Below are 23,076 nucleotides of genomic sequence, written 5' to 3' on the forward strand. Positions count from 1 at the left end.
ATAAATTATCCACACTGAATGCTTCCTGACTACGCCTGCATTTGTTCGGGAGAAGTTTAGGAGAGGACCCCGCGACACCTGTGCTCTTTTTAATCCAGCTGCTGAGGGATCCATTGCCTTTCATAGCCTCACACAGCTCCCTTGTCACTGTTTCCTCCTCATGTCCTTACAAGACATGTTTGGACATGTTGCAGAATCAATATATGTTATTAGTGCTTATTTTCTGATTATATTGTTTTTTGTACTTTTTAATAAAGTCTTTTATAAAGCAAGGCCAGCTGTGAGAGAGAATTAGGTCAGAGGGTGACAGGTCGCCTTAGCAACCGAGGCTTCAGTAAGGGGAAGTTACGAAACAGGAAGTTTAGTGCAGAGCTGCAGAGGCATATTAATAAAATACAGGAAACCAGACAGAAAAAGCGGAACTAGTAACACAGAAGGAGATGTTTTTATCGAAACTATGTGTGACGTGGAAAGGACCAAAATAACACCTATATGAGACACATTGTTGGCTTCTAGAGATTTTGCAACTGGCTTTTGGGCTGTGTGGGGTCTCTCTCTTCTGGAAGATGATTGAATAAAGAATTATAAATGTTTGGACCACTCCTGAGTTGGGTTTTCTCTGTTCTATCATGGGGATGAAAAAATCAGGTTTAATAGACAGTAATATATGATGCGTAATAATTTAAAAAATCCATACACATAAAACACACACACACACATACGGTGACATTTTATACCTTCTCCAGAATACTGTATATACTACGGCCACAAGTTTTCATCATGATGCTGATCCAGAATCCTTCCCTTATTATTTAATTCTAGTGCTATAAGTGTCATGGTCCTGGGTCATGTGACCCAGTGCTTTGTGTTAATTATTATTATCTTATGCTTTAGGTTATTCTGGTTATGTCTTTTGCTATGATTTCTAGTTCCTAGGTTTGGTTCCCATGCTCCCTCTGTTCCAGTTCAGTCAGGTCTCTGTGTAAAGCCCGTGGCTGTGTCCCAATTCAGGGTCTGCACGCTTGAAGTACGTGCACTACGGTGCGTACTATGAGTACGAGAAGTGCGGAAGTGAGAGGCTTGTGAAATGGGACGGTCTAGCCTGCGTCGCGCTGTTCAGGTTGCCTAGCAACCATGATACTAACCGCGAGAAACATTTCATACAGCTTTGTGTGACAGAAATGAAGGAGAAAAAATGTCTTGTTGGTCATTCATTTTTGTCATGACATCACTTTGATTAGTTGAGTATCTGAGGACTGGAATATATATATATATATATATATATATATATATATATATATATATATATATATATATATATATATATGTGTGTGTGTGTGTGTGTGTATATATATATACATATATTACAGCAGTGAGCTTGAACTTGAAAGATTCAAGTTGCAGTTATTTATATTTCCTATCACCTTAAATCTTCACTCAAAAGTGTATATACAGATGTATTATACATAAGAGACAAATATTGTTCGTTTAATATGTTGGCATTATTAAATTTGGCTCAATGCTTACATACATGTGTAAAAAGAAAATGTACGAGCTGTGAAAACTGTGTCTGATAGAATGAAGAGTAGATTGATATATGAAATATTCCTTTATTGGGTGAGAAAATCAGACCATGTCATAACTGCTTTAAGTCATACAGAATAGATATTAGAGCCTTAAACAGCCTGACTTCTGCTAAATGGGTCAAACTGGGCAGAAAGTAAACAAACACATAACATCCTTATAGAATATGATGTAACACTATAGATCAACTTAGCTCAGAATATATAGAGCATATAAACAAGTACAGCAATATGATGCAACAAACACAGCAGCTACTGATCCAAAATACTCAAAGCTTCATAGAACTGAAACAAACATTTATTTTTACATACTTTAGGTTTCTGAACATTAAACTTGTTGCTGCCTTTCACAGTGTGTAACTTGAAGGCCTGAGTACTTTCTCCCACACTGAAAACACTGGGATGATGAAATTATTTGAACATTACCTAATAAGACTGATTCAGGACAGACAGTTAGTTATGTTAAACTTTCCTAGCAGTCCTTCACAAACAGGGAACAGTCTGACTATTCTCTCCATCTGTCAGCAGACAGGGTCAAAAAAATCGGATTTGATGAGCTTTCGCCTGCAGTGTGAACGTAGCCTTAGTTCTATCTTCGCCATCCTCACTTTTTTTGTGTGTTTTCACCTGTTGGAATAAAAGCTCACTCGCATCACAGCCTGTGCCTGAATCTTGGGTCCTTCATTCATAACACCATGCAGCTTGCCTCAGAAACCGTGACAATGAGAATAAAATGAGACTAAAAAGTAAGTAATAGTAATAAATATAAAATAATGTATTTGTGATGATTCAATTTTTTTGACTATCCACTCTGTGCATAAGAAATGTTTAAACTGTAGAGATACAAACATTTTGCTGCTGTAAGATCAGCATTTTGTCATGTTTGAAATATTAATCTAATATAATGTGTTTCTGGCACTTTTCCCCCTGCAACTTTGTGTCTTTGTCTCATTTTCTCTGTATCTCTTTGTACAACTTTATAGTGACAAAAAAAGGCTATTCTATTCTAACTTGCATGTTTCTGTCAGTCAGATGATTTCCATAGAGAGGCACTTTGCATCAGCAGCACCATGCTCCAGTGCTCTGGGAGAGTTTATAGTCCTGAGAGTTGAACACTGGGTGACTGACAGCTGTCCTTCATCACAACAGAAGCCACAGAAATCCTCCTCATCAAAAACATGACTTTGATCTGCGTCCTCATCTGGACTCTCCTCTGCTGCTGCTTCACAGGTAAAGTCCAGAGAATCAAACTCCTCTCCTCTATCAACATCTGTCCCTCTGAAATGAAGCCCACAAAACCATGAAGCTGCTTTATGTTTTTGTCTCTGTGTCCTCAGAGTCCAGAGGACAGATCACAGTGACTCAGCCTGGAGCAGTGAGCTCTGCTGTGGGAGCAACTGTGAGCATCAAGTGTACGACCAGTCAGAATGTTTATAACAACAACCATTTAGCCTGGTACCAACAGAAAGATGGAGGAGTTCCTAAACTGCTCATTTATGTTGCTAGCACTCGAGTATCAGGGATTCCAGCTCGTTTTACAGGCAGTGGATCAAACTCTGACTTCACTCTGACCATCAGTGGAGTCCAGGCTGAAGATGCAGCAGTTTATTACTGTCAGAGTGTTCACTATCCTAACAGTCAGTGGGTGTTCACACAGTGAAAAACAGTCGTACAAAAACCTCCCTCAGTCAGACTGAACAGAAACTGAAGTGACTGCTGCAGCTGGAAGATACTGCAGAGACTGATACAGTTCACTGAGGACACACACACACACACACACGCACACACACACACACACACACACTGTATATCTCTTCAACAAATACCATCATTTTTTGCTCTCATCTCTCATCTTGCAAAAATTATTTCTCTGAAATGAAGCTCCCAAAACCATGATGTGTACGATTATGATAAAGAAAGCTGAGCAGTGTATTGAAAAAAGCTTGGCTATGACCTTTGAGCTCAGCTTGAAAATAGATCTGTGAAGGTTCGCAGTCAGTTATTGTGTGGATGCTTTAAGCATGGGAAACTTCTGCAATTCTGCTAAAATTTGCTTGTTTTTGAAACTTAACTACTTCCTCATATTTTCACATAGAACAACCATTCAAACTTTAAAATGTTCTCAAATTATTGGGCTATTCAGGTATAAATCAGCTTTTTCAAATCTTTTACCGTTTTACTTTTATGCCTCTTAAAGTTTTCAGTTGCAAAATTGTGATTTTTCACAAAATACATACGTTGTTACGGTTGCTATGCACTTGGCTTCCAGTGTGCCACTGAAGGTTTTGCAGTCTTCTCTTCATGTCCGAACAACTTCTTGCTACTTGCTCAATTTTCACTCAACTTCCACAAATTATACATCAAAACGTAGGTATTCTTGCTGGCTTTCCGAAAATGTCACTATCATTGTTGTGGGACTTATAGAATTTTGGCAAATCTCCTCAGACCAACACAAAGTCGCAAAACTCTCCATAGAAAGTCAATGGAGAGCTTGTTCAAAATCACCGCTTGATTTCTGTAATGAGAGGCATATTCGAATCGTCATACCTCCTTAACAAAGCAAAGTTAAGACATGAGGCTTGTCCCAGTATATCTTCAGACACTCCTGACGCTCACAATTCAAGAATTATTTTCTCACCTATTACCGTTCTGAAATGAGTTAGACTTGTTTGAGGGTAGGAAATTTGTCCTTTGCTCAGATTTCTTCAGATTTCAAACTCTGGAAATGAACCACTTTTTTCTCTCGTCATATCTTTTTAATGGATTTCAACAGATACCTGAAAATTTCTTGATTGTTCACCAAAGCCTGCTGTCTCTTACGGTGAAAGAATGATATTGATACTCCAAATAGATTTAGAGTTAGAAAGCGTTGTTTGAGGGCAAGTCAAGGCAGTTTTTGCTTTGCTCTACTCAGTTATGGTGCATTAGAAGTCAAATATCTTTAATAATTCATATTTTAATGATAAATTGTCAACACTTTAAGATTCCCCCATCTCTTCTGAACAAAACGGTGTAAGAATGACCGTTCTAGCCCCTACGGTATATTATAATCATACTATTTCCATATATTACTGCCAGGTCCCCAGGCAGCCAATCCTCTGTGAGGCCTGAGACATTCAAATTTACATATCAGGGCCTCCACGGCTTCCCAGCCAGCCAATCATATATGTGGGCTGAGGCATTCAAATTTGCATGTTGGGGCCTTCGTGGCTTCTAAACCAACCCGTCATCCATGTCATATATCTCTAAAAATTCATATTTTAATGATAAATTGTCAACACTTGACGATTCCCCCATCTCTTCTGAACAAAACGGTGTAAAAATGACCGTTCTAGCCCCTACGGTTAGGAAATTATGGTCATTTGTTTGAGGGGAATCCTCACTATGAGAAATAGACTACAAAAATCCTATCTCTGTGCTGCGTGTGTGCACCTGTTTTGGCGGGAAAAGTACACAGCCTCTCTGATTGGTGGATTCAAATTTATCAGCTCCCAGGCTGCTTGACTGACCTAGAAACTTGCTTCTCTCCCTGTGTGTGTGTGTGTGTGTGTGTGTGTGAGAGAGAGAGAGACAGAGAGAGAGAGGGACAGAGAGAGAGAGACAGAGACAGAGAGAGAGAGACAGAGAGAGAGAAAGACCCTCTTTAGGGCAGCATCTCATTGTTTGACTTGCATAGACCCTGTGTGTGTGTCTCTCTCTTTACATTTCTGTATTTATTTATTTGCATTTCTTTTTTTCCCCACAGTTGAACAATAATTAGTTTTGAGACAGCTTAACCATGTTGTGTTTTTTTCTCAGCTTGTCATTTTAGTTTTCCAGTATTTTCACTTAAGTTATAACTATTCTGCTCAATCATAGTATTTGTTCTAAATCATTGTTATTATGCTATATTGTAGTATTTCTGCTAAATCATACTATTTCTACTATATTATATTTTTCTTTCTAAATATAGCATTTCTGCTATCTTATAATATTTGTGCTAAACCAGAGTATTTGTGCTGAATCATAGTATTGCTGCCAAATGATAGTATTTCTGCCAAATTATAGTATTTGTGCTAAAACATAGTATTAATTTAAAATTACAATATTCATAGTTCATCACAGTGTCTCTGGTAAATCACAGTATTTCTGCTATGTTGTACTATTTTTCTAAATCATAGTGTTTCTGTAATGTTTAAGTATTTTTGGCTAAATATATTCTTTCTGTTATCTTATACTATTTCTCCTAAATTCTTATATTTTTGAGAAGTTGTCATGTTTCTGGTAAGTTACAATATTTCTGCTAAGTTCTGCTATGCTATTGTATTAAAGTATTATGTTTCCTCTAAGATATTGCAGTTCTGCTAAGTTATTACATTTTAGCAAAGTTCCTTTGCTTCTGCAAAGTTTTTACAATTTCTGAAACTTTTCAACTTTTTCAGCTAGTTTTTGCATACAGCTTCAGCTTTAAAGCATCCACACTGCATTTTCGCAGGAAATGCAAATTTTTCTAGTTAATACTAGTCTTCTATCTGGGTGTTGTTGGGTCTGTGTTTCCACAAGCCCCGCTGGTTTAGAGACTAATTCATCATGAAGAAAACGAGACAGTCAGCGATCGATCGATTTATTTGCAATGGAGGCCTCGTCGGTGTCTACCACAAAATGACCCCAACGACGGCCTCCGCTTGCTATTGGGAAAACAGTTCACACAATACAATAGTACCTCCCCTCGTAAAACCCCCTTGGTTACAAAGACAAGGCACTGTATGTATGTGTGTGTGTGTATGTGTGTATCAAGATATGGCCCTGTGAACGTCTCCTTAAAAGCTGGTGCCAGGAGTCCAGCGGTCCACCTAAACAAAAGGCTCTTATACTTAAACAGATACAGAGTAGGTGTCCTCCCATACTATATAAAGAAGGTACGACCTCACTCATGACCTTAGGATGTGTGTGCATGCCAGAACACTCTGGAATAGTCTTTGCAGACTACCAAGGATCAGACCTCTATCATTATACAATTGATACCTCTAAGCATATATGATTATATGATAGAGCCCTTTTTTATGGCCTCTATCAACCCTCATCGCCTCACTTCAGGCATTCTTCCTGTGGGGGGAATACTTATGACTCCTCTATTGTCCTTTTTATCTCTGCAGAAAACCTTTCTCGGAAAGGGTATTGGATCCAGTTGTTTTACTGCTGTTATGATCCCACCTGTTGAATCACTTTAGCAGTCTTGTAGAAGTGGTCATGATGCAAATGACAACAACAATGACACAAAGGAAGACCCTCTTCAGATTGTCAAAGTATGCTTAGCACAGTGACACAGCATTAGGTGATGTTCATAGGAAATTGCCGTCGGTCATTCCCCATCACCACCCTAGCTTCTGGTTTATGTGCTGCTCACAGAATCATGATGCCATCATTGAACTCGACTGTGCTGTCGATTGGAGCTTGGCACGCTCCCCTCACCCTCAGATGCCCGTCTGTAGTATTTTTTCTCTCTTACTTTCTTTGCTAAATGTACCTGTATATTGTTTATATGATCTAAATATATTAACAATGAACAATTTCTTTTTGTTCTCAGATCAAATAAAACAATTCCATCTCAAATACTTTTTTTCCACATAATGAAAGTATTTGTGTAGAAATTAAAACTCTTTGCAAGTAAATTATTGTTTTATCATATATCCTGCGTAATTTAAAATACGAAAATATTAAAACCATACTAAATATAGAAGAATGTATTAAAACTATCACAGTAAAGCTCCTGTTAAGTAAAGGTGGTATGAATAATTTGTTTTACAGAGACGAGTAAAACTTTGATTTTCAAGTCCTTTCACTCTAATTACCACTGGAGCAAAGGTAAGGTAGAAAATTTAAATGTAATGCAGGGCTGTAGAGTGCAACCAATTTGGTCGCAAGTGCGATTAAAAATAATCTCAAGTCGCAGCGGTACGACCAACTATTCGAGTAAAAAATAAATAAATAAAATACTCTCTGCAACTCTGAAACTCTCCCTGTGGTCAACAACCGACACACATTATGCTCCTATCGTGGTCTAAACCAATCAGAGATAATCAGGGGTGGGACCTCTCTGATTGGTCGTAGTTCAGATATTCATGTAGTCCGTCTGTACGTTTGAAAGTACAGGCAGATAGAGAGAGGTGAGTAGCTTGAATAAAGCGACATTGATTCATTAAATCCTAAATCGAGTTTTAAACATAAATATATTCTCCCAGAAACGCCGGAATCTCAGGTTAAAGATCACAAAAGTATTTTATCAACCACCAAACAGTAAATGAGAGCAGGTAAACGGATTCCACACAAAGACACACAGCGTAAACACACAGAGGGACCCGACGCATCAGAATCAGCTTTCTCTGCTTTCTCACACGACGGCACGTAGACGGACACGCCATCGGGCTGAAAGCCGACAGCTCACTGATTCTGATGCGTCGGGTCCGCGCTGTTTACGTCTTTTTTGTGCTGATTCTGAGCTGCAAGTTTTGTCTCTCTCCAAGCAAAATTGACTGAACCAGCAGCAAAAGAAGCAACAAACTATTCACATCTGATAAACATCGTCATGAATTCCCTCTTACTTTACTGTTTTGTTTCCACCAAGATAAAAATCACACTTCATGCACAGCTCTCTCTCTCTCTGTATTCAAGAACAGTTTCCCGTCTCAAATCTCTGTTTTCTGCATTATTCCTTTGCTTATTACCCACCAGTCTACCGTTGTTTACAGCGCTGTCAGCCTCTGTGTTTTTTTCTTTTTTTCTTTTACGTCAATGACCTCGGACAAGAAAGCCTATTTTCTGCTGTTCAATACTGAAGAAATGTAAACTTTTTAAAATTATGCAAAATTGCAAAATAGTTTTAAGATTATCTGCTATAAAAAGCCAGGCCAGGAATATCTCCTTCATGTTTCTGTTTTTTATTCTCAGTTACTTTTACACATGGACATTGTTAGGATTGATATTTTTTATATTGTCATTTGTGCTAAAATATATAGATATATAACCATTGCCTTTATGTGTCCTAATATGGCTATCATTATGAAGAAAAAGCCAGACAGTCAAAGGGGCTTTCTTTTGTTTACATTTACATCATGTACACTTATATAAGTTGGTTGGAGTTTTGAGCCATGGGTGGACATGACTCAAAAATGGGGGAGAAGATCATAAACAACTTGATCCAATTTCCTTTAAAAAACTTTTTCTGCAGTGACAACAGGAAAGGAGAGGAGTTGTAAATGCAGATGATTCACCAGGTGACTCGATCACCCCACAGGGTGTCTACAGTGAGAAGATTTGGGGGTTTGAAAGGGGTCATAAAGAGGAGTGTTGACCAGGCTACAGCTTTGAAGATAGCTGGAAGCCACATGGACAAACCAAAAACCAACGGATGTGTTTGAATGCCTATGTCTGCATACATTTGGATTGTAGTGCATATTCTTTTGAGAACGTTGATTCTTGTTTTTGACTGTTGACATTCATTTGTTTCCTTGCAGGATGTAGTTTACTGTGTGTGAGATGAATGAGAAGTAGGACAATTGTTAAGCACGTTTCGTACATGTATTAACTGTGAACTTTTGCAGCAGTAGGAAGTGAATGATGTGAGGAGCTGTGTGTGAATGAAGCCTATACTGAACTGTCAAACACAAGGGTGCATAAGTGGAAATTTATGTACAAAGTTGACAAAAAGGGGGGACTGTTGGAGTCAAATTGTTAAATGTTGTCATTGTGTTACTTAAATGTGTAAGACTTAGTTCAAGCAGCATGGTCAAAGACATTCCTTTGTCTCTGACCACCTCTCCAGCCTGTTTGTTGGTGGGGGAGGCTGTAGTGTTTCATTATAGGGACATCCTATGTGAGGGTTCTGTTTTCTTGGTTAGTAAGCTTCCTGCTTTTATGACCCTTTTGATAAGCAGGAGGTCACACAAACGCACCACCAAACAAGCATACACACTCACATACACACAAACACACATACTCACACACACACACACACACACACACACACACACACACACACACACACACACACGCAGTGTTTTAACCCTTTGTGACCATAGGGGGGTTTTACAACGAGTGGTGTTTGTGTTCTCAGAATAAAAAGCTGCAAGGAAGGCTGTTTATTTGATGCTGGCTAGCAGACAGGTGAGGAGCGTTTAGCTCCAAGAGCCTGGTTCCAACCAGCCTGCCTTGCTAGCAAGTAAAATTGCTGTTCATCTTGCTTCCTTGTCGTTAACAGGAATAAGTTTCTAAACCAGCGGGGCCTGTGGAAGCGCAGAGCAGCGATCGCGGCGAAGCTGCTCCTCCGGCACCGATGCCAGAGGCGGCGGGATTCCTCCAGATCGCTCGCTAACACTGTGGAGCATCAGCAGTGAGTCACGGATGTTAAAAAGCGTCTGTCGCTCATACACCAACAGGGAGTGGGTTTTCAAAGCTAGCAGGGACACCACTAAGAACATAATACACAAACATTGCAGAACCGAGAGAAAGACGGCGTGCCATAACACTCGGTTCCATCTCTGCATTCTTATGGCCAAAGAGTGCCAAAGCACTTTAAGCACAAGAACAAGATTGTTAGTTAATCATTTACAAGTCAATATTGTCTGTATGGACAGCAATTTCCCCCCAAAAAAGGGCACATGTAAAACCGCGGTGTTAAGCGATGCGGTTGAAAAAGTGGCGCACCAGTGCAACCAAGGCAAAAAGTTATTCTAGAGCCCTGTAATGTTAAAGATAATTAGAACATGAAGCCACTGCTTAGCTTAACTGAAAACAATTCTGGGATTTGTTTTTTGAACTTTAGCATCACAGTTGAACAAATGAAAGACCAGGAGAATAACAAAGTGAAAGATGAAACATCGACCAAATCATTTTAACAATGTTCAAGTTTGAAAATATACAGCTTAATAAAAACAGGATGACTTTATTTGCACAACAATGTGAGTTGATAAGAAGGTTCGTTTTGGTATAGAGGAGTTTATTTGTTTTGGATGTGAGCAATGCCAAAACAAGAAAATAGGTCCTTATGTTCCCCAATCTTCCCAAACAGAAAATGAAAAGTAAACCAAAGACGAGTTTCTAAGCAATGCTCTTAACCAGGAAACAAGTGTTTCAACAAAAATGGCCTTTCACTCCTTAACTGCTGCAAGGTTTACATTTTACTGTTTGACTATTTACACTGCACAAGTTTACTCTCACAAATTAAACCCTTTTTGGGTGAAAGAAAGATGGAGGACCTGTACTAGTGTGTGTGTGTGTGTGTGTGTGTGTGTGTGTGTGTGTGTGTGTGTGTGTGTGTGTGTGTGTGTGTGTGTGTGTATGTGTGTGTGTGTGTGTGTGTGTGTCCTCAGTGAACTGTATCAGTCTCTGCAGTATCTTCCAGCTGCAGCAGTCACTTCAGTTTCTGTTCAGTCTGACTGAGGGAGGTTTTTGTACGACTGTTTTTCACTGTGTGCTCACCCACAGACTGTTAGGATAGTGCCAACACATACAGTAATAAACTGCTGCATCTTCAGCCTGGACTCCACTGATGGTCAGAGTGAAGTCAGAGTTTGATCCACTGCCTGTAAAACGATCTGGAATCCCTGAATATCGAGTGCTAGCAAGGTAAATGAGCGGTTTAGGAACTCCTCCATCTTTCTGTTGGTACCAGGCTAAATGGTTGTTGTTATAAACATTCTGACTGGTCGTACACTTGATGCTCACAGTTGCTCCCACAGCAGAGCTCACTGCTCCAGGCTGAGTCACTGTGATCTGTCCTCTGGACTCTGAGGACACAGAGACAAAAACATAAAGCAGCTTCATGGTTTTGTGGGCTTCATTTCAGAGGGACAGATGTTGATAGAGGAGAGGAGTTTGATTCTCTGGACTTTACCTGTGAAGCAGCAGCAGAGGAGAGTCCAGATGAGGACGCAGATCAAAGTCATGTTTTTGATGAGGAGGATTTCTGTGGCTTCTGTTGTGATGAAGGACAGCTGTCAGTCATCCAGTGTTCAACTCTCAGGACTATAAACTCTCCCAGAGCACTGGAGCATGGTGCTGCTGATGCAAAGTGCCTCTCTATGGAAATCATCTGACTGACGCCAGCACGACTCGTTTAAAAAGAGTTTTTCACAGCATATTTGGAATGTGACTCAACTGAACACTGTAGATTCATATACAGGTAACAAATAAAGAAAAACTCGACCCCTACAATGAAGTGATGTGAAAGCTGTGTAAATTTGAGCAGATGTGTTAGAGCTCACGTTTATCCTCCAGTATCATCACCATCATTGACACTGAATGTGGGGACATAATCAAAATCGTAATTATAAAACTTTTAAATAAAAGAAACCTGGAGAATCCGTACCAAAGAGCACTGAAGCTTTTATATTCGGTGTTAACTCAACAATGTAAACAAACACTTTTTCAGTTTTCGCTCCTTTGTTGTGACATATCTCACTTTGTCACTGCAGAATAATGTCATGGAAATATAATCAACAAAGTCTGCAGACACGATGAGCCAACACCTTTTTAATTCCCAAGCAGTTGAGGGAGAGACGACATTCAGTGGGGCACTGATGCGTGTGTCTAAAGATGAATAGCAGCCCTCTTTAAATACAGTCAAACAGAAGGCATTTCCACAGCTGTTGTCACACCCTTGACCCCTCCAAGAGAGGGAGAGAGTTTACAACTTTATCTCCTCTTCCAGTGTCACATAGAGACTGCTCCTTGCCTCTTCCCCACATCCTCAAAGACCTGATTAACAAAAGACTTCACCACCTGTTGAATTCTCCCCCTCTGGGTGTCACCAACTTTCTCACGATGCCTGACTTTGTGCAATAGAGTAAAAGCTGAATGCTTCCCCACATGTGAACCTTGAAGTGACCCAAAAGTGATATTACTAAAACATGTGACAAATTCATAAAATAAAAGATATTTCCAGCACATTCCCACTCTTTGGATTACTCTGCTAATCACATCAATTCAGATTACAATTACTTTGTTGAAATAAATGGATTACACGTCTTCTCCTGTTTCATATGTTAGGCTGTGCACTCTCTATGGTAATTCCACGCTGATTGAAACTCAAAGAAAACATTAAGAGGCTCTAATGTCTGTGTCTCAATCTTGCGGCCCATGTCATCTCTACTTGCTGCCAGCATTATGACGTGAAGAAATATTTAAAAATATTTAAAAATTATTATTCAAAAAATGATTTAATATGAAGGCAACAGGCAGAGTGTTACAGGCATCGCCCTAAAGAATGCAGCCTCATGGGCAGTGTAGTCCGCGCTGCAGGGAGAATGGACTGCTGTACCTGTTATGTGTCTGTGAGTGCGAAGAGGGAGAAAAAGTAGGAGCTGTCACTGAGCAGAAACGGGAGCTGGAAGCATGTAAATATACTAATAACCACAGCAGCCAAACAGAGAGCCTGACGAGCCCAGCTGGAAGTAAGCTGTTACTGGACACTGTGTTCGTGTTTTCCTCCGAAACAATAAGTTCTGCTGGAGCAGCCTTTCAACGCCTCTCTCTGTCTCTTACAAACTTGACCCAGACAACAAAGTAAAGCTAGTTTTCAGCTACGAGCCCGACACGAACCCGAAGGATTAGCCAGAGGTCCCTTTACTACGGTTTGGAGCCGCGGACCTGTTTTATATATGCGTTTGCAGATCACTGCAAAAAGTGCAGCCTTACCTAATGTCCACCTACTGTTACTCATTTATATTAAGATGTAAAAATCGAGTTGTTATTGGTACGGCAAGTAGCCTTCAGTAACAGTAATAAATCAAACAGCAATAGTACATTCATGTAGTTGTAAAAAGCATGATCATATATTAAGTAATCCAAAGTATTCAGAATACGTTACAAAATACATTTTGGGGCATGTAATCTGTAATCTGTAGTGGAATACATTTTAAAAGTAACCTTCCCAACACTGCAGACACTACATCACAAAACAGAAAGTGACCTGTTCAGGGCATGAAACCGAAGTCTTTCCAGCCTCACAGGTTGTCCTGTTATAAAAATATCAAATTAAAACAGAGATGAATGATTCTGCGCTGTGGGCATGTTTAACTTTTGCATCCTGTGGTCAGCATCATGCATCAATGTGAATCACTGCAAGTTTTTTTGTACTGAGTTTTACAAAACTCTAAAATAGGTTTTGCAAATTGTACCTTTCCTCTGATTTTTTTTAATGTCTTTCATTTTTGACGCCATGTTCAAATGTGCAGGTTCTTTTTAGGGGGAAATCTTTTCTATTCTGTCCTGTTGCTTACATGTAAGCGGTTCTTTGATTTGCTGACAGGTAGGTTTCTAAAACCTCTTTCAGGGTGAAGATTCTCTGAAACTCTGTTCATGTGTTTGAGTAGACAAGTACAACATTTCTTTTCTTCTTCTTTTTTAAGTGAACAAGAGGAAATCAGATTTTGTCTTACAAGGACGAATGTCTGAGCCTTTATCTTCAGACATTGTTTGCATGTTTTGTTGGCATTTGGCAACACTTGGGGTTATATCACAAAGTACTGCTCTGGTTTGATCATGAAACATTTTCTTGCCTCTCTCAGTCAATGAACATGTTTTTGTAAAAGATTGCAGAAAATACCCAAATTTAAAAATCCCACACATCCATCAATGTCTGGATGTGTCCTAAAACACAAGAAAGAAAACATTTTCATAAACTGACTGATTAACTGATAAACAGCATCGACTATTTGATCCAACTACTTGTTGTTTTCAGTCAGATGATTTCCATAGAGAGGCACTTTGCATCAGCAGCACCATGCTCCAGTGCTCTGGGAGAGTTTATAGTCCTGAGAGTTGAACACTGGATGACTGACAGCTGTCCTTCATCACAACAGAAGCCACAGAAATCCTCCTCATCAAAAACATGACTTTGATCTGCGTCCTCATCTGGACTCTCCTCTGCTGCTGCTTCACAGGTAAAGTCCAGAGAATCAAACTCCTCTCCTCTATCAACATCTGTCCCTCTGAAATGAAGCCCACAAAACCATGAAGCTGCTTTATGTTTTTGTCTCTGTGTCCTCAGAGTCCAGAGGACAGATCACAGTGACTCAGCCTGGAGCAGTGAGCTCTGCTGTGGGAGCAACTGTGAGCATCAAGTGTACGACCAGTCAGAATGTTCATGTTTATAGCAACTATCACTATTTAGCCTGGTACCAACAAGGTGATGGAGACGTTCCTAAACTGCTCATTAGGCGTGCTCATGAGAGAATATCAGGGATTCCAGCTCGTTTTACAGGCAGTGGATCAAACTCTGACTTCACTCTGACCATCAGTGGAGTCCAGGCTGAAGATGCAGCAGTTTATTACTGTCAGAGTTTTCACTATCCTAACAGTCAGTATGTGTTCACACAGTGAAAAACAGTCGTACAAAAACCTCCCTCAGTCAGACTGAACAGAAACTGAAGTGACTGCTGCAGCTGGAAGATACTGCAGAGACTGATACAGTTCACTGAGGACACACACACACACACACACACACACACACACACACACACACACACACACACACACACACACACACACGCACGCACACGCACACACACACACTTATCTAAGACAAAGTGAGACAATGTGTGATATGTAACATGTAATCCTAATGACTTTCTACCTCACCTACACCGCTTCTCTGAGATTTTAAGCACTTTCGGTCCCTAGTTAGAACATATAGTTATTAAAGTTACATAATTTTCTCAAAGATCAGTAAACTTTTTGGCTGACGAAAACAAAAAATGTGCATGCTTGCACTCTCTGTAATGTACAGATTTCTGTACACAGTTTGGGAACAGGAATCAGTCAACCCAACCACTCAGCAGGCACCTGTGAGGGACGAGAGAGAAACACCCACACATACATCCTCTGATGGGAAGAGTCTGTCACGGCGGGGTGCGCCGGTGTGAAGAATGAGGTAGACCCAGATGCAGACACGGTGGAGACAAAACGTAGTTTCAAAAATAAAGCGAGCCTTTATTGCAGAAGAAAAAACATCAAACTAGGGAAACTAAGGAGACGATGAACACTGTGTTAACAGAAGGCCGTGACACTCAGTGAAAGAACTACAACAAAACTATGAACACTGAGTAAACTAGGACACACAGCGAAACAATGAGGTAAACCCATGAATACTGTGGTGAGGTTAACAGACCATCTGACACCGACTGAGCAGAAACACACGGATTAAGTACACATAAGGAATGATCAGGGGAAGCGGAATCACATGGGAAACAGCTGACAACAATTAACATAATGACAGGACAGGGGACGTGAAGCTAAATACAATAAACACAAAACACAAGGATCCTTCAAAATAAAACGGGAAACATAACGAGACCCAGACATGACTGGAAGTAGACAAACAAAGAAAACTTGGACATGAAACATGACAGATAAACACACGAAGACTTAACACAGAAAACTTCACACAGGGATGAGACAAATGGGGAGCTTTAAAAATCATGAATTAAAAGTGTAACCCAGGCGTGACAGAATGTAACTCGATAAACTGAAATGAAACTAGACTGAAAGGAATAAGAAAACATCAAGAAACTCAGAATACTGGGTCACATGACCCAGGACCATGACAGAGTCACCCAAATAAACACACACACATATGACCCACATGATTTTCGATCATAAGAGGGGTAGAAACGTGAAGGCCACAAGTTCAGTCTGTGGATTTTACCTTCAAATCCAACAGTATTAATTACTATTAATTACTCTCAGTACAGTCAGGCTGACACAGCTGATGACTTGGACTGGGGGCTTCCCAGAATCCCGGGATGGAATGAAACTAACAGCTGGTCCGTTGTCCGAATCGAGTGGGTACATGCAACATACAGTGCCACAGCTCGGACGGGCCACAGAGCCAGCAGCCTCTTAGTCCAAACCTTCAGTGGGAGCTGAGTGCAGCTCAACTGAATGAGAGAGGTGGAAGTCCGAGAGGGCTTTCTTCAAGAAGGCAGGGTTGGGCCGGAGGACCACCCCCTTCCCATCTGGCAGCCACCTACAACAGTCACTGTGGACCGACAGCACCTCCAGCTCACTAATTCATCTGGTGGAAGTTAGGGCCAGAAAGAAGGCAGTCTTAAGCGATAGCCACTTCAACTCAGCACTTTCCAGGGGCTCAAATGGAGGGCGCCAAGGACAAGGTCCAGGTCCCAAGGGGGAACTGAGGACCCTGGCCTTGAAGCTGTTAGGTGCAAAGCAGTGTCAGCGTCACTGAGTGCTGAGCGACCAAGGCGAACTGCATCCAAGTTTTCCAAGGGAATGTTTTTTTTTCTTAACTAAGCATTCTGTCATTATCAGTTTTAGTTTTCTTCTGTGGTTTTTCAGGCCTTTTTAGTATCGTGCTGTCCAATGCATTTGTTCCTTTTACGAATGAACCAGGTGGTTGATTCGGACAGTCCTAAAGTTTCTGCTCTTATGTTTATTTTGTTATTTCCTGTGGTGATGATCTCTTTGGACCTCATATGGAGAGTAATTAATTATCAATACATGCAATTATTTTACTTAAAATCAATCAATGATCTGTTTAATTAACAGGTCTTATCTGTCCATGAACTGGCTTTAAAAAACAAAGACGTATCCTTGTGGCAGTCTGTTCAAACACATTCCAGATTTTAGAAAACTGACTTTGAGACCTTTATTCAGTGGTATGTTAATTTGATTGATCCATTATTAAACAGCATTATGAGACTGGTCCAAGTCTGTGTTGGAGTCAGTCTAGGAAAAAAGTCACACCAAAAGGTTCATTGCCTCAATGGTGTCATTGATCACTTTTATAGCAGTAGCTGAATGAATGTTTAATTCTGCTTTTAATCCACATTACCAGATTGTGTATCAGGAGAAGGCTTAAAGGTCCTGGATAAAGTAATAAATAGAATAATAAAAAGCTACCAACCCAATTACATCTCAAAACATGTTGAAAACCTGTGAATTCACATTGCAAAGACTAATTATGCAGTCCTGCTGGAGTCAGTTCATTTCCATAGAGGCACTTTGCATCAGCAGCACCATGCTCCAGTGCTCTGGGAGAGTTTATAGTCCTGAGAGTTGAACACTGGATGACTGACAGCTGTCCTTCATCACAACAGAAGCCACAGAAATCCTCCTCATCAAAAACATGACTTTGATCTGCGTCCTCATCTGGACTCTCCTCTGCTGCTGCTTCACAGGTAAAGTCCAGAGAATCAAACTCCTCTCCTCTATCAACATCTGTCCCTCTGAAATGAAGCCCACAAAACCATGAAGCTGCTTTATGTTTTTGTCTCTGTGTCCTCAGAGTCCAGAGGACAGATCACAGTGACTCAGCCTGGAGCAGTGAGCTCTGCTGTGGGAGCAACTGTGAGCATCAAGTGTACGACCAGTCAGAATGTTTATGTTCATAGCAACAATCACTGTTTAGCCTGGTACCAACAGAAAGCTGGAGAAACTCCCAAACGTCTTATTTACTACACTAGCACTCGACAATCAGGGATTCCAGCTCGTTTTACAGGCAGTGGATCAAACTCTGACTTCACTCTGACCATCAGTGGAGTCCAGGCTGAAGATGCAGCAGTTTATTACTGTCAGAGTTTTCACTATCCTAACAGTCAGTATGTGTTCACACAGTGAAAAACAGTCGTACAAAAACCTCCCTCAGTCAGACTGAACAGAAACTGAAGTGACTGCTGCAGCTGGAAGATACTGCAGAGACTGATACAGTTCACTGAGGACACACACACACACACACACACACACACAAAATGAAGTGATTCATCACAAATTTGTGTCCTACATCGCATGTATGTTGTGTTCAACTTTCAAATATATATTTAACTAAAGAACAAACGTGGGCCATTAACAGATACCAGGAGAAGTCTTGTTCATCAAGATAAAATAATCTGAATCCAAAAATCTGAAAATGTTCCTGATCAGTGAGGCTCAAAATAAAAACAACACACCTGTGAATTTAAGTGTAAACATATCATCAAACATGAACATGAGTGAAAAAGCTGTTATTGAACCGAAGGTGTTTTTTCATAGTTTGTTCATGTCATCATTCATTTAATCTTCTCCGTGTTCGTCAGTGAAATTAAAACTTTGTTCTTCAGATTCTTTCTAATCACTCCTTGCATTCGTTGACTCTCCTGTCTGTGAGTTCTCCTCAGAACAAACAGCTCATTAGAGACACTAAAGACTCTTTCTTCTTTAGACTTGCTTTGTAGTCTGGTGAGACTGTTTCCATGGTAACCAGGTCCCAGCATTGCTTCATGAACCAGTCTGTCTGGTACAGGTGAGCAACACCACCAACAACCTACCACACACATTTAAATAAACATAAAAATAACCTGAACAACTTTAAACTTCTTTTTGCCAAAATGCAGATCTCCTTAATGGTTCTTTCAGCCTGTGTTTTATTTTACCAGTGTAAAATAAAGACATCATGTTGGAGTGCAGAGTTGGTCTGAATTCTTCTAAATGAAACATATATTCATCAAGTGCAGGTTTGTAGATTTGAATAAAATTAAATGTCTGATTCAACCAAAATTCACTTTGCAAAACATCTTTATTACCTAAAACATGAATGTTGTCATTATGAGAAAGAAAATAACAGTTTTAGTCTTTATTTGTTCTTAAAAAAGAAAGATGGAGAGACAGTTACAGAGTTGAGAATGAGAGCATTAAACCAGTATCAGGTTGAGTCAGGTCAGGACTGGGGACACTGGTCTCTCATCAGTGGCTCTGAGACCAGAGCCTGGCAGCCCTGGGTGGCCTCACAGGTCACAGAGCCCACCTTCATCCAGCGGTCTGCAGGGAGCCTCAGGGTGCTGCTCCAGCTGTAGAGGCCGTCGTTCTGCAGCACCACGGGGCTCCTGCTCTCCTCCCAGCTGATGCTGCCACTGCCATCCACCTTCCAGGACAGACTCCAGTCTGAGGGGAAGCCCTTGTTGGCCAGACATGTGATTGTTGCAGTCCCCTGCTGTAGCTCCTCACTGGAGGGGGGCAACACTGTCAGGACGGGACGGGTATCACCTAGGAGACACCAATCAGCTTAGAGCACAGGGAGCACACAGCTGTCAATCAAACCACAGACAGTGGGACACCTTTACTGTAAGAGCTGATTTTCTCCGTTAAGAAGTTTCTGTCAGGTGTTTTTTCTGCTCCACCAGTCATTCACTCACACATTGTTTCACTTCCCTTTAAGAAACCTCTCATGCATATCAGCACAGAGAGAATCATCACACAGTTTGAGCTGAAATATGTTCAAACTACACTGGAAATAAAAGAAGCAGATGTGGAAACATTTGCAAAACAAGTTTAAAATCATCAATATTGTACATGACTGACATTAATATTAACTGGAAACAAATAAATAGAATAAATTAATTAATTCAGCGAAACGAAATCCACTTCCTGTATATCTAAAACAATTTTTAAAATTCACACAAACTCAAAGTAATTTCAAACAATACTTGAAAGTTTTTCTTCTTTATATTATTGTTAGATTTTTTTTTTCGGTTTTAATTTGACTGAAATGTAGACATAATATTTTGACAGAGCAGATCTGAATTATCCTCCACGACACAAGAGGATGATAAAAAATTCCAGGATCAAACTTATTGTAAAGCTACGTGCTTTTCTCTTAAAATCAGAAGAGAAATTGTTAAATGCACTTTAATAAAAAGACAGTATTTGATAGTAAACCAGAATAAACTTACGTCCAACATCCAGTCTGGTTCCTCCACCAAAAGTCCACCACAGTGATACAAACTCATTGAGGCGCCGTACAAAAACCTCTGACTGTAGAGAGACACGGCTCTCTGACTCTGAGACAAACAAACTCAACTAAATAATTCACTGTTTGCACAGCAGCCATGACTCAGCTGATGTGACTTCTTCAAATACCATCATACAATGTTAGTTTAAATACAGTTCAATCCATGAGCTTTTGGACGATCACATTTTTTTGTCCTGTCCCGTTCGGCACTGAAGCAATCAGAATTATTGTCTGAAGGCCAAGAAAAATTCTCAACAGATTTATTTTCTCAAGTGAATCAGTGCCATACTGGTCCACTTGATTGATCTTCATTATTTTTTTATTTTTTTATTTTTTTAAATGATTAGAATTGGAACAGATATAACCGGGGGATCGTAAAGACAAAGACAGATAAGAGAAGTTTAAGAAAAGGAGAGGGAAAGAAAAACAGAGGGGAAGAGGGACAGTGAGAAAAGACAATGAAAACCCATGAGATCACCTGCTGGAAGAAAAAGAAGAAAACAAGCAAAAAGAGAACAACACAGTAGGGAGACCACAGCAACAACCTAGATAAGCATAAGTAAGAGTAAATAATAAAGACTGAATGCTACTGAGCAGCACAAAAGACCGACAGCAGACGATATGCTTAGAGGCAGCATCCAAGGAAGACGGTGAGTGTCTGTGCACACCTGTGTGCGTGAGTGCGCTTGTTTCCAAAAGGTTTCTCCATGTAACTATCTAATAGTAATTGCGGGGAACCATAGCACTGCCCCCCAGGACATGGAGCAAGCACGGAGGACATCCAGGACCCAGACATCTAGATTCCCCCCAGAGCACAAGAGCCCAAGCAGGACCACTGGAGGGACAGCCGCCTCCCTCCTAGAACAAGCTGGGGAGAGCCCCAGACGGGTGTGTGTGGGGGGGCGGTGAGATGGAGTCTAAGACCCAACCAGACATATAAACATAGACAAAGCTCTTCATAAAACATGCCTCATCCACAGACATTCGTATAAACACTAAATCCTATGCCTGAGTGCTTTCTATCTAGCATTGAGACAAATGTTCAGCATTTTACTCTCACCAGTCAGAGTCTAAAATATTTGAAACTGTAGCCTTTTGTGTTTGTCACTGATCAATATCTGAGTAATATTATTCATAATTGGGCACATGGTGTCTTGATGCACGCTCAATCATCCAGGTAAGTAAAACCCACAAGGTTGATTCTGTTCATCTGGACGCAGCGTTTTCAGGGGAGAAACGTTTCGTCACTCATCCAGGTGACTTCTTCAGTCTCAGCTGACTGCAGGTTTCTCCAACCTTAGAAACAGTGCATTTGCATAATGACTGAAACCAGCCCACTGAAGGAACAATGGGCTGGGAGGTCAGTTCCTTGATCATTAATATGCAAATTCTCATGACCATTAATCAACAGCCACTGATCAATGGCCATGAGTAACACACATGGTCTGGTGCAAAGATTCAGTATAAGTTCTGACAATGTGCTGCTTATGTTTTTATGCTGTAATCTTTATAGTGTAGTACAGAGCACGATGAAGAAATGATGACTTTTCTTCGTGCAAATATTTACCATCTGTATTACCAGATTTTAAGTACGTCACAGAATAGCCTGCCCAATCCTCACAACCAAAGCTTGCTCAGCATAAGATGCACAATGTAAAACTTTAAAAAAATGCTTTTAAAAATAATCAACAAAACACAAATTGTTGAGTTTATGAATAACTCAATGGATTAATTAAAAAGAGAAAGAGGAAAAAAAAGATGAAATTACAGCAGACAGAAATACCAAATCACTGATTCTTGAACACAGAGTAAACCTTTTATAATGGACAAGGGCATTTCCATGATTTCCATAGAGAGGCACTTTGCATCAGCAGCACCATGCTCCAGTGCTCTGGGAGAGTTTATAGTCCTGAGAGTTGAACACTGGATGACTGACAGCTGTCCTTCATCACAACAGAAGCCACAGAAATCCTCCTCATCAAAAACATGACTTTGATCTGCGTCCTCATCTGGACTCTCCTCTGCTGCTGCTTCACAGGTAAAGTCCAGAGAATCAAACTCCTCTCCTCTATCAACATCTGTCCCTCTGAAATGAAGCCCACAAAACCATGAAGCTGCTTTATGTTTTTGTCTCTGTGTCCTCAGAGTCCAGAGGACAGATCACAGTGACTCAGCCTGGAGCAGTGAGCTCTGCTGTGGGAGGATCTGTGAGCATCAAGTGTACGACCAGTCAGGATGTTTATGTTCATAGCAACAACCATATTTTAGCCTGGTACCAACAGGGTGATGGAGACGTTCCCAAACTGCTCATTAAGCGTGCATATGAGCGAATATCAGGGATTCCAGATCGTTTTACAGGCAGTGGATCAAACTCTGACTTCACTCTGATCATCAGTGGAGTCCAGGCTGAAGATGCAGCAGTTTATTACTGTCAGAGTTTTCACTATCCTAACAATCAAGATGTGTTCACACAGTGAAAAACAGTCGTACAAAAACCTCCCTCAGTCAGACTGAACAGAAACTGAAGTGACTGCTGCAGCTGGAAGATACTGCAGAGACTGATACAGTTCACTGAGGACACACACACACACACACACACACACACACACACACACACACACACACACACACACACAAATAAATGCTTTTTATACCTTAGTGAGGACATCTAGTTGACATAATGCTTTCCCCAGCCTCTTACCCTAACCTTAAAAATGAATCCTGAACTCTAAC

At 40.4% G+C, this 23,076-nt stretch overlaps 1 pseudogene; it reads right to left on the minus strand.

The window, feature by feature from the left end:
• Window positions 1–19,272: 19,272 nt before the first annotated feature.
• On the minus strand, window positions 19,273–21,327 carry LOC146548558 (Ig kappa-b4 chain C region pseudogene; annotated as a pseudogene).
• Between the last annotated feature and the right edge of the window lie 1,749 nt (window positions 21,328–23,076).

This window comes from Mchenga conophoros, linkage group LG22 (genome assembly GCF_057382185.1).
Source record: "Mchenga conophoros isolate Kocher_MC1m ecotype Shallow Benthic linkage group LG22, M_conophoros_male_GT1.1, whole genome shotgun sequence".
NCBI classification, from domain to species: Eukaryota; Metazoa; Chordata; class Actinopteri; order Cichliformes; family Cichlidae; genus Mchenga; species Mchenga conophoros.